The following is an 11,430-nucleotide window of genomic DNA, read 5'->3' as shown; positions in this document are numbered from 1 at the left end:
ATTAGCAGAGCAGAGATCTCCATCTTTTCTTCCACTTGTTGTGCATTATGTCACTTTCATTTACAACATCCAAAATAGCTGTGTTTATAGCCCTTTGCAAAAAACAATCCTTGCATTGACACCTTTCCTCCCCGAGTCCCCTCAGTACTGTTTTCCAAGTGAGCATCAGGATACCTAGAAATTGTAATAGATATCAAACTGTTTTAATTTTTTTCATTTATTGCTAAAACTTGCTATGACATTGAAGTTGAAGCATTTATCTTTTTTCTTTACATAAATTATACATTTAGTTTGTTCAACAGTAAGATTTTTTCCCTATAAAGATGGATCTGTAAACTGATTTTCTCCCTGTTAACTTTCAGTTTTTCAAAGGGGACAGCTGCCAGATTTTGCTGACTTGAAATGGACTTAAAATTGAATTTGAAAAGAATTTCAAAACTTGAAAAGAGCATAGTTAGCATCATGTTATTCCATGTAGCACCTGACCCTAGAGGAAAGTGACCTGTGATTTTCAGAGATGCATTTACTTCAGAAAGGGCAGTGGGCTTTCAGAAGTATCTGACCACAAGCGAATTCCTGTGGAACACAGGAGGAACAGTTCTTGCAGTCCAAGTACTTCAGTTCTTTTAAAAAAAGGAACCATATTTCTTAATGCTGCAAGCTGGATAAGGGAAAATCTGCACAATAATGGAGTGTGGTCAAGGGAGGATTCCTGCAAGAATGGGATAGGGATGGCTGAAAATACAAAACACACAAGGAGTCAAGGTATTTCACCATGGTGGTAGGAGAGATGATTAAGATAGAGGTGTGTAAGCCAAGGTTTGCCCATAAAAGTCTTTGGTCTTTTAAACAAAGTGAAAACAGGCTGTCACACCAGCAGAAAAGATAGTTATTACTGTAGACATGATAGACCCACTATAAATTCACTTTTTGTCTGGCTTGGCCCTCTGCCACAAACGTGTTGCAAACCATTACAAGGATGCCTCATAGCCTTCCTTGACACAGCATCCTAAATTTCTTCCTTAGAAAGTGTGCCTCCAAACTTCCACATGCATGCTGCTTTAATTCCTCTGGCCATTGAGACAGAAAACAATATTTTTCAGATGTCGTGAAGGTGCAGAGAGGTGCAGAGAGGTAAGTATACACTAGATTAGGAGAAATCCCACTTGTTCTCAGCAAAGTTTCTCCAAGGTCTTGGATATTAGATCCAGGCCATATTAGAACCTGTCCACCAAAGCACCACAGAGCAATAACACCACAGTTAGCAGATAAAAATTCACACCTTCTGCCTGTGTTACTGCCTCCTGCTCTGAGCCCACTGCAGCAAAAGGGAACATTTGCTAAAAACGCCACAACCTTAATTTTAAAAGAAGTTTTGTGGTCCAGTGTAGCAACAGTTTTATTTCAAGAAGCATCTGGATTTTATTAGATGCAAACACAGTTGGTAGACGTTGAGGAGGGGGAGAGATAAAAAATGTTCTCCCTGGAATATTTGAAACCAGAAGCATTCATCATGCACAGCATACCCTTATAATCTAACACAGGGCTTTAGGGTGACGGTGCAGTTCACTGCAAAGCTCTTGCTACTGCAGTGAGTTATTGTATTTATCCTTCCATTGCCTCTGGCAACTTGCAAATGGTGGCAGGTGAAAAGTTTCCTTTCTTCTTTGCAGGATTTAGCAGTTGCTTGCAGCCTCATTCAGATTCCTTTGCAGCAGAAAAGACTGAAGAATGATTTCTGGTCCTTTCCAGACAGTTATGGACATTTGCTGAGCCTTTTCCCTACAAAAAAACCCTTTATATTTGGAAAGGCATCACTCACAGATGATGTTTGTGGTGCTCTCCCTGATCTTGGCTCTTCTGGCACCAGTTTAACAAGGCCATGTCTTCTAGTTCCCACTCAATAAACATTATGTAGTTTGTTCATTTAGACTGAATTTATATTGAGTAGACACATCAATAAAAATTTGAATGTGAATCTAAATTTAAAATTCCCAGGTCACAACACCCCGAAGTTATGCTTGGACTTAAAATCAATATCAAAAATCAGTTTTGTAAAGGAAGTTTCTTCTTTCAATAAGGCAAAACAAATCAGTGACTGATACCTAGTGTGGCATTTGGGCACCAGAAAGTGTAACCTTCCAAGGAGGTGAATGTGGTTCAGTTTATTTATATTCTACCATTTAGGAGAGAATTTCACCTGAAAGGAGTTAAAGATGTGAGCAGTCACCCTTAGCTGAGGCATGTCTGCAGTGTTCCTGTGCACTCATAGAAACAAATGGTGTGCACAGCACTGAACACACTGTGGGGTGTACTTTTAAAATGAATTTTATCTCTGTGTGACCCCTGATTTAAAGTGCTGTGACTTGCAAAATTTTTCCAAGTGTGCATCCCACCAGCAAGGCATTAATTGTGCCTGGGATGCTGTAGCATTTTCTGCCATCCCTAAAAAAAAAAAAAGGCAGTAATGTATGCAGCACCAATAAATAAACAGATTTCTGGAACAACTCAGTAGCACTGAAACCTGCTGTGTGGCACTCGGGGACAGGCACAAATTAATCACTTTAAGATTGTTCTGAGTATGGATTAAGCTCAGGCCATTTCCTCTTTCCTCCTGCAGCTTGGCTGGAACCAGCAGTGTTGGAAGGCACATTTTGTGTATCTGAGAACTGGATCTAAAAAGCCATTTAGCACCACTCAGAGAAGCTAACTGAGAGCATGAGCACACAAATATTAACTCATGAGGTCTCACTGATTCATGGGATGAACCTACACAGCTCTCCAGGGAGGAGCTTTGGCCAATATGCTTAAATCATGGGAGGGATTTTTCAGGATGCCAAAAGGATTAGGATGCTCCATTTTCATTAATAACCAGACACTGTGCAAGGACCCACAATGTCTTTGAAAATTCTTCTCCATGTGTTTGTTCAATATGAAATCATCTGGTGGGCTGCATCCTCCAGTGGGTGCATATCTGTTTGTTTCTTTTAAAAAGCTTGACTGCTTCCAAGAGCAGGAATAAACTCTTAGAAATACCTAATCAGTGTGTTCAGATCATAACCAATACAGCATTATGGGCTTTTATTTCCTGTTCTGTGTTGATTTTTAATGAACGTTGACATTTATATATAAAATACTTGGTTTTCAAAAGGCCAACGGGAAACTCTCTTGTGGATTACCTCATCCAAGCACAGATTTTTTTGGTGTGCATATTTGTAATTGTTTGAAGGTTTTCCAAGTGTATCTTAAAGTCACACCACAGTTTTCCAACACACTTACGAGAATGTTGTGAGTGTATGAAACTTCAAAGAAAAAAAAATAATTTTACACAGTAATGGTGCTTAGAGTTTGTGATGGACACTGGATGTGGAAGGAATATTTAGGCCCACATCCTGTGAAGGCTGACACACAAATTTAGGGATATAGCTGCAGTCCATGGATTTGGAGATGGGCATGGACAGTGTGTATTGAGAGCAATTTTGTGAGATTGCTCTGGCCTGCTTCAAAATCAGTGCCACTTTATGGTTTTCACTTTGGCTTTTCTATAAAAAAGGAAGAATTTCTAATGGTCTTAAAGCATCAATCCTTCCCTGAGAGCTGAGACAAAAAGAAAAACATTAAACAGAAATTAGGAGACTGAGCCTGCTCCCAAAGAAACCAAGGTCAGAAATGGTCTCATTTCAATGGAACAAAGTCTAGTAGTAAAATTTCTGCCTTCCTCTTAAATATTAGTCTTCCTTTGCTTCTCTCCTCATGTGTCTGCCACAGCTCTCATCTCTCCAGTAGCTGTGATCTGCTGCCAAGATTTGCTCTACTCTCCCTGTAATTTATGACCCTGTCATGCAGTTTATTCCTCCACACTTTCCTAGTGGCAAGGCTGAGGATACCAAGGTACCTAAATGCTGCTCACAGAGAGCAGGGAGCAGAGAGACAAAGCACATGCCTGCCTTTATTCAGGTGTGGTAAATCAAATCGTGGAAAAACTGCAGCAGGTAAAGCTCCACACTTTAATAGGTCTTTGCAGGGTCACAATGTGAGCCTTCCAGCTGCAAAACCTCACAGATCTGAAAGCTGAGAGCCAACAACAACAAGGAATTCAGTGCCTTGAGCTGCCTCTGGCCTGACGGTGCTCCCCACAGGTGATCTGCCTCCCACTGGCAAAGTTTCCACCAGACACTGTTTCTGCAGCAGCCAGGGGCATAAAGGACAGGGCTGTATGGACTCAGGCACTGGGACACCTGAATTTACTGCCTTTCAATGAGATTCAGGCTCACCAGTCTCTGGGAGCTGGCCTGTCAGACAATCTTAGGTCATAAATAGGATATTTATGACCTCCAACACATGGGAGGTAGATGTCCTTAGGCTGGCCTGAGCCCCCTGCATTTCAGAGGGGCCTAAACAGCAGCACCCAGAGCCCAAAGCTCTGCCACATCTTACAGCAATGCTGGTAAAACACTACTGCTTTTTCTGTGATCTGTAGGATTCTGTTGGCTTAAAGATCTCTTTCCCATACACAGGTGCTCCATCTTCTGTAAAAATTCCTATCAAAGCTATGTGTCTCTCTTCCCACTTTGACTTCCCTGTAAGAAATGTCTCAGGCTGTTTTGTTTATGAGACTTATACAGGCCCTTTGCAGCCTGCCATTTCTATGTCCCTGTGCACCACTGAAACAAAATTTTAAAAAAGGGAGAAGGAAGAGTCCATCAAGACATAAATTCTTTGTGTAGCACTAATTTTCAATAGTACACATGACATTTTTGACTGAAAATTAATTGAAGAGACCTTCTGTCAAAACTTTCCCTTCATTTTATGAGCACCTAATCTTCACTTTATAGTAATGCACTCTGTGGAAAATGTGAATGTTGTTCCTGGAAAGTGAGCTACGACCTCTTTCCACATTGTATATAAATCTGGAGACTATAATCAGATGCAGAAGCAATGTATATCTCCAGACTCTAAAGCTTCTACCTTCCCCAATAAATCTTTCAGACATAGAATAGACAGCAAGTGGGTTTATACTAATCCTGCCAGATTAATACCCCAATCTGATGATATGTATTTAGGTAATGTTTACTTCAATTTCTGCATGACCTGGCTAAGCAAAAATGTGCCTCCAATAAATATAGCTGGCTTGGGACATATTCAATCAGTACAAACACCAGATGCATCATCAAGAGCTTTGGGATATTTGTTTTTAGCATATGACCAAGATATGATGCATCTTTGAAACACTTCCTACTTCACTTAATAATAATGTTCAGCTTTTTTGGTCTTGCCAGAAGCTATCCTGGACAACATAAAGAGAAACTTTCCTCTTCAGACAGTGTCAAACTATTCAGGCTTTTTTTTTCCCTTTAGAACAGCTTTTTTCCCCCCTCTGTTTTCATACCTATGGAAATGGTAATCATTACTCTAGAACATTCTGCTAACAGGCTGAAATGCTGCACCTTTTAAGAAAAACGTGAATTTTTTTTCTCAGTTCAAGGGGCTGGACTGCAACTACCTTATTGCAAGATAAGAGATTTAGTTTTCTGTCCTTTACATGGCTAAGTACCTGCCTGGCCACTGCTCCCATGCCATTACAGGAAAAGTGTAGCCAAGAAAATGTAGGCCAAATGATGAAGCACTCAGAGGTGCTGGCTGGGCTTGAGAGGAGAATTCTGCAAGAGAAGAGATGTGTCTGAATCACCAGCTTTCCTGCAAAACACTGTGAAGCTTTAAATCAGTGTGTAAGTGTTTGGAAGTAGTGAAACAGATTCCTGGAATATGGGCATGGCTCCTTGTTCCAGGCAAACTGACTTGTTTTCACTTGTGATGTCCCAGTGGAAAACCTCTTGCAGCATCTCTAGCTGAGCCAGTCCTTCACAGGGCAAGGCTGAATCCTATCAGTGATAAAGTTTCCATTTCCACACAAACTCCTTTGCTGGGGTAGATGGCAAAAAGAATGATATAAAATGGCCCATGAAAACCATATATATTTATTGTTACTACACTCATTCATCATCTCAAGAGTGAGCACACTGCAAACTCTATAAATGCTGTCAGAAAGGCAAATGAAGTGAGTGACAGCTGTTGGAAAGCTCCAAATCTGTATGATTTCATGGATAGGTGGCTCACTACAGACTGAAAATACGAGCTTCAAACCAGTCCAAGATGTAAAGAATCCCCAAAACCAGAACAAGAATCAGAATCAAAAAACATATGCAGACTAACATCAGTTTTCAGTGCCAGGGGAAAAAAAATCTAACTCACTATAATCAACAGCTGAAAGTAAAGAAGGAAGTCAAAGGATTAATGACAGAGCAGAAATTTTCTGAGTCAGTATAGGAAGTCCTTTGCCATTAGGCCCAAATTTCAACCAAAATGAATCCAAGCACAGCTAGAAGATAACAGGAAGGCACCCAAGAAACAGGCAATGAGACATTGGGACTAAGGTAGCTCCATTTGCCAGCTTGAGTCCCATTTAGAGGTTTCCAATGGAAGTGATGGGAGGAAAACATAATTTCAATCCTGATGTCTATAAAGAATCAAAACTGTCCCTTGGCAAAGCTCCTCAGAGAAGAATCATACCTGTAAGAAGCCCTGGCTTCAGACTAATTGTGAGTTGACATTGACACAGAATGAAACTCCAGCCTGCTTTATTACAATTTCTTGCTAGAAGCTCAGCCTCCACACAGGGTTTGAATAAGTCAGAAGCAGCCCTTCTGCCTTATTCTGGGCCTCTCTCTGGGCTGGATTCCCATCCACAGAAGAGAAAGAGTTGTGAAAGTCCCACAGGAGAAGTGACACTATTGCTGGGCCATAGAAACGGCCAAGTTAAAATAAATACATCAGAAACCAAGGAACATCTTGCTGGCCTGGACCACCGGAAGGCAGAGGGTGGAAAAGCAAGGAGAAGAAAGTGAGAATGAAGACAGGGAGAAGACTCAAGTTCTATCCCAGAAGCTGGGAAGTATAGAGTAGGAGGCCAATGAGAACTTCTGGGCAGGGCTGAAAAACAAGTGAAAGTGAGAGCTTCTCTCATCTCTGAGAATGCAGCCAAAAAAATCAGATTATTTACAGTAAAAGAAGAAGAAGGAAACAAACAAAAAAAATTAAAGAAAAACTCCTCAAAACTGGCAGCAAAGAACTATCCACACTCTTGGCTCCATATAATGTTGGGTGGAAGGGTAAGAAAGAAACAGGGGACAAACTGCAGCTTGGAGCCAAAACATTTCCCTTCTGCATGCTCCTGGCTCAGTTCAGCCCTTTGTGACTCTCAATTTCAACCCCTTATGCACTCCCCTATAATCATCATAATATGTGGCTGCTCGCTTGCTCAGTGTATTCAACTTCCTCACAGCAAGCCAAGCTCAACCCAGCACTAACATTTATTTCTGGATTTTAACCAGGCCTGCCTAAAACCAAACAAGACTCAGTGTGGTTTGCCATATTCACTGGGAGGGAATAAAAGGAATTGCACTCAAACACCAGGGTTTGTGGCCAAGTCCACCTCATGCTGCTGGTGGTGATATCACCGCTATTTCACTTTGCTTTAGTATTTTTAAAAGTGCTGTGGAAAAAGGGAGGGTTTCAGCTCTGTTTCTGGGCTTTGAGGGAGATGCAAGTGATCCTAACAAAAAGGACATAAGTGACTGTTGCCCTTTCATTAAAAGAAAAAAACCCTTTATTAGTCAAAAGTCAAATTATTGTTAGAGACCCGTAATGACTAAATAAAAACAGCCAACAGAATGTGAGCAGGGCAGACATCAACTGGGAGATGGAACAGTCCTTGAGACAAAGTAGTTCCAATTCTGCCTAAAATAACATTTTTTAAGAGCTGGCCCCACTGTGCTCGGTGTGGGACACCAAGCCAGGTCCCAGGGTCCCAGTCAGCAGTGCTCTTGACGCATCCTGAAACAGAAACTCAGAGTTCCAGAGCGGTCCTGAGAGTTCCCAGAGCTGCTGCAGAACTCCTGAAACAGCAACTCAGAGCTCCAGAGCTCCCCTGAGAATTCCCAGAGCTGCTGCAGAACTCCTGAAACAGAAACTCAGAGTTCCAGAGCGGTCCTGAGAGTTCCCAGAGCTGCTGCAGAACTCCTGAAACAGCAACTCAGAGCTCCAGAGCTCCCCTGAGAATTCCCAGAGCTGCTGCAGAACTCCTGAAACAGAAACTCAGAGTTCCAGAGCTGTCCTGAGAGTTCCCAGAGCTGCTGCAGAACTCCTGAAACAGCAACTCAGAGTTCCAGAGCTGTCCTGAGAACCCCCAGAGCTGCTGCAGAACTCCTGAAACAGCAACTCAGAGCTCCAGAGCTGTCCTGAGAGCCCCCAGAGCTGCTGCAGAACTCCCTGTATGAGCATCAGGATGGGGTATCCAAAGTATTTAGGGCAGCACAGGTAGGATTCAGGCATCTGTGCAAGTCTCTGCCAAACATCTCAAATGTGATGAAGAACAGGTTTTGAGCTCTTTGAAGCTGGTGCTGCCCATCTGGAAGCTTCACCAGGGAATGAGTGTCCCATGCCACTTGCCTGCCAATTCCCATTGTTGTGGGTCTAATGAGAGTTCTCGTTTTTGTTGATGTTTTGGCAACAGGAAGCACGTCAGGATCTCAGGTTCTGTTCTTAATTCACTAGTATGTGATGTAAACACCTCACTGAAAGTTGGGAAAACAAACAAACAACCTGAAAGCCCAGGAGAACTCTTCTACCCGGGAAAGAATGGAAATCTCTTCCCCCTTGCCCTCCAAAGTTGCTCCCCTGATTTTGCAGGGAGTGGCTCACAAGGGTTAAAAGCCCGGGGCTGACAGTACTGCAGACTCTAATGCAAAACAAGAGCTGTGGCTGCAAACTTCTCAGCACTGGCAAACTACAACGATTTGGGTAGACCAAACTAAATCTCCTAATCCACGGACAGCTAGAGAAAGGAAATGCATTTTTCTGTGTTGATGACACCGAACAGTTCGTTGGGAAGGACTAGGGAGGAGGGAGAAGAGAAGGAATTTCCATTGATAGTGCCAGAGATGCAGTTAATGTCCTGTCAGAGAGCATTTATACCCCATGAAATTCATTCCTGTGCTGAGTCCCTGAAGCTGCAGCTAAGAGGCAGAAGGAATGGATTTCATTTCAAGAGCCCTGTTCCGGATTCCTGGACGAGACACTCAGCAGTGAATGAAGCACTGTGCAGCACAGCCTCAGCAGCCTTGAAGTGAATTTTGCTGTGACCTAACAAAAACCACAGACTTGAAATTGTGATGATTCAGAAATTTTCAGCTCGCAACAGGGGTTCTTGCAAAATATTTGGGAACTGCAGGAAGCGTTTAATGGTCTCCCTGTGTCAAGGAGAGGAATCCTGACCTTTTCTCTTCATGGTTCCTGTTCCTTATAAGCAATAATTTTAGAAGGATATAATTAAGCCCAAGTGGGCTTTTTTCCTAAGGTTGCTTATAGAATAACAAGTGACTTGGATTGGTCCTTTATGTACTGATTGACCCTCTCTTTGCTGTTGGATTGTGCTGAAGAATGGCTACAGGGACAGACCTTGCTCCCAGTCACACGTGTGGCTCCCTACAAGTGTGTGCAGTAAAGGAAATCAAGTGGAGAGGTTTATCTGCAGAGCAATACAATGGAGCAAGAAAAGTCAGGAGAGCCTTATAAGGGTATGTGCCTTTCCTAGCCAAGAGTCAAAAAGGTAGGATTTCAGTAGGGAAAAAAATTTGAATAGACCAAGAACATGAATCAGAATACCAATGGCTAAAGCAGAGGTTTGGGACATTCCTAACCCTTATTTGGATGCAGAACCCATGAACGGGTGGTTTATAAATTCAAACTGATGTCATCTGAAGGAAGATTTCAGGTGAATCTTCCTTTCATTTCCTGTTAGCTTGAGGGACAAACTGACAGAGGGACGGACAAAGAGCTACATCCCTTTCCTGAAATAAATAAGAGACATCTCACAAAGTTTAACAGCATGCAGTATAATAATTACTACATGCTTGTATTGTAATTACTGTCAGAGATTCCTTTAAAAAAGAAACCAGGCTGTTCCAAATAATTTTGAAATACTACTTGTAAGACTATTTGTGCCGGCTTGTAAATGATGGCTATGCAAGAAACTAATTTGAGCATCAGTGGAAATTATAATTTTGTTTTATGTGCTTCCAGTAATGTTTTCTCAAACAAGGATCTTACATTTGTCCCTGTATTTGTGTAACTAATTCTGTGGAAAGCATTAGCACAGTCACACGCTTGCTGACACTGTCTTTTCTCATTCAAATTTCAGACAAACAGTTTTCAGTTTGTGTAAGTACTTATACTGCCCTTGAAGACCTAAGTGCAGTGCAAAATTATGTGAACTGGACTTAAAGTAGACAGAAATGAGGTTAATGTCAATAATTTAACTTTCATGGGAACTATACCTGATACATGAACCTTTTATTGCCACTTGCAAATAATTGCTAAAAGCAGATATTTCTTCCTCATGTTTGCTTATTCCACTGCATCCTGCTCCTTAGGTACTTAGCTCTTATATTTAGCAGATTTCCCTGAGCAAATTTTACATGTCATAACCCTGCTGTCCTTGAAGGCTTCTCATAAGCCTTTCCTTTTCCATGCCCACTGAGCTCAATTAGCAGCTTGGTCTGGTCACACATTCATTGGCTCTATACTCAGTAACTGGAAAAATTATCTCAAATTGCCTCCTCATTGCATGTATGGATGGAAACTCCTCTTTTCCACTCATTTCCACTCAGTAGTTCTTCCTTTGGAGCAAGCTAGGTAAAGTACATCCAAAAAGTAGGTAAAGTACATCTCAACCAGCAGCATTTTCTGACTATGTGCTTTTCACCTGGCTTTTATCAGAGAATTCCAGACATGAGGTGGAATGTGAGATGGAATTTGAGGATGACACATCATATCTTAGGTCTCAGAAAAGAAGGAACACTTTCTGAAAGCAGGTTCTCATTTCAAGGAACTGGATATTTGCTGGTTTGTGATGCTGTGTCCTGCTTCAAAAGCTAATACTCTCCCTTGCTGTGGCCACCTAAGTTCTGTGAATATTATGTGGGATAATGTGTGTCCGGTGACTCAAAAATTAGATAAATTTTAAAAAAGGCTGTGCAGTGGATCTAAAAATAAAAATTAGGAAAGGTGGGAATTAGCTCACCACAGCTCACCTCAATTGCCAGGTCAGGTTTCAATTTCCAGTAAGTTTTCAGCAGAGTAGCTTGTGTAAATGTACCCGTGGGCAATCCTCATACAGGGGAAAGGAAATTTCCTTGAAAAGAGATATCTGACATCACAAGTAGGTGTTTTCCTGGAATGGAGCACGTTCTGGATCAGTACTCTGCCTGCTGCCATAGCCTTCATCCCAGCAGTGATGTTACTGCTGGCACGTCAGTAAAGAGAACACAGAGGGTTTGCAGGAAGTGGAACCAGAGCGTGGGGCTCAACATG

Source organism: Melospiza melodia, chromosome 8 (assembly GCF_035770615.1).
Source record: "Melospiza melodia melodia isolate bMelMel2 chromosome 8, bMelMel2.pri, whole genome shotgun sequence".
Lineage (NCBI taxonomy): Eukaryota > Metazoa > Chordata > Aves > Passeriformes > Passerellidae > Melospiza > Melospiza melodia.
Note: the sequence above shows the minus strand (reverse complement) of the source record.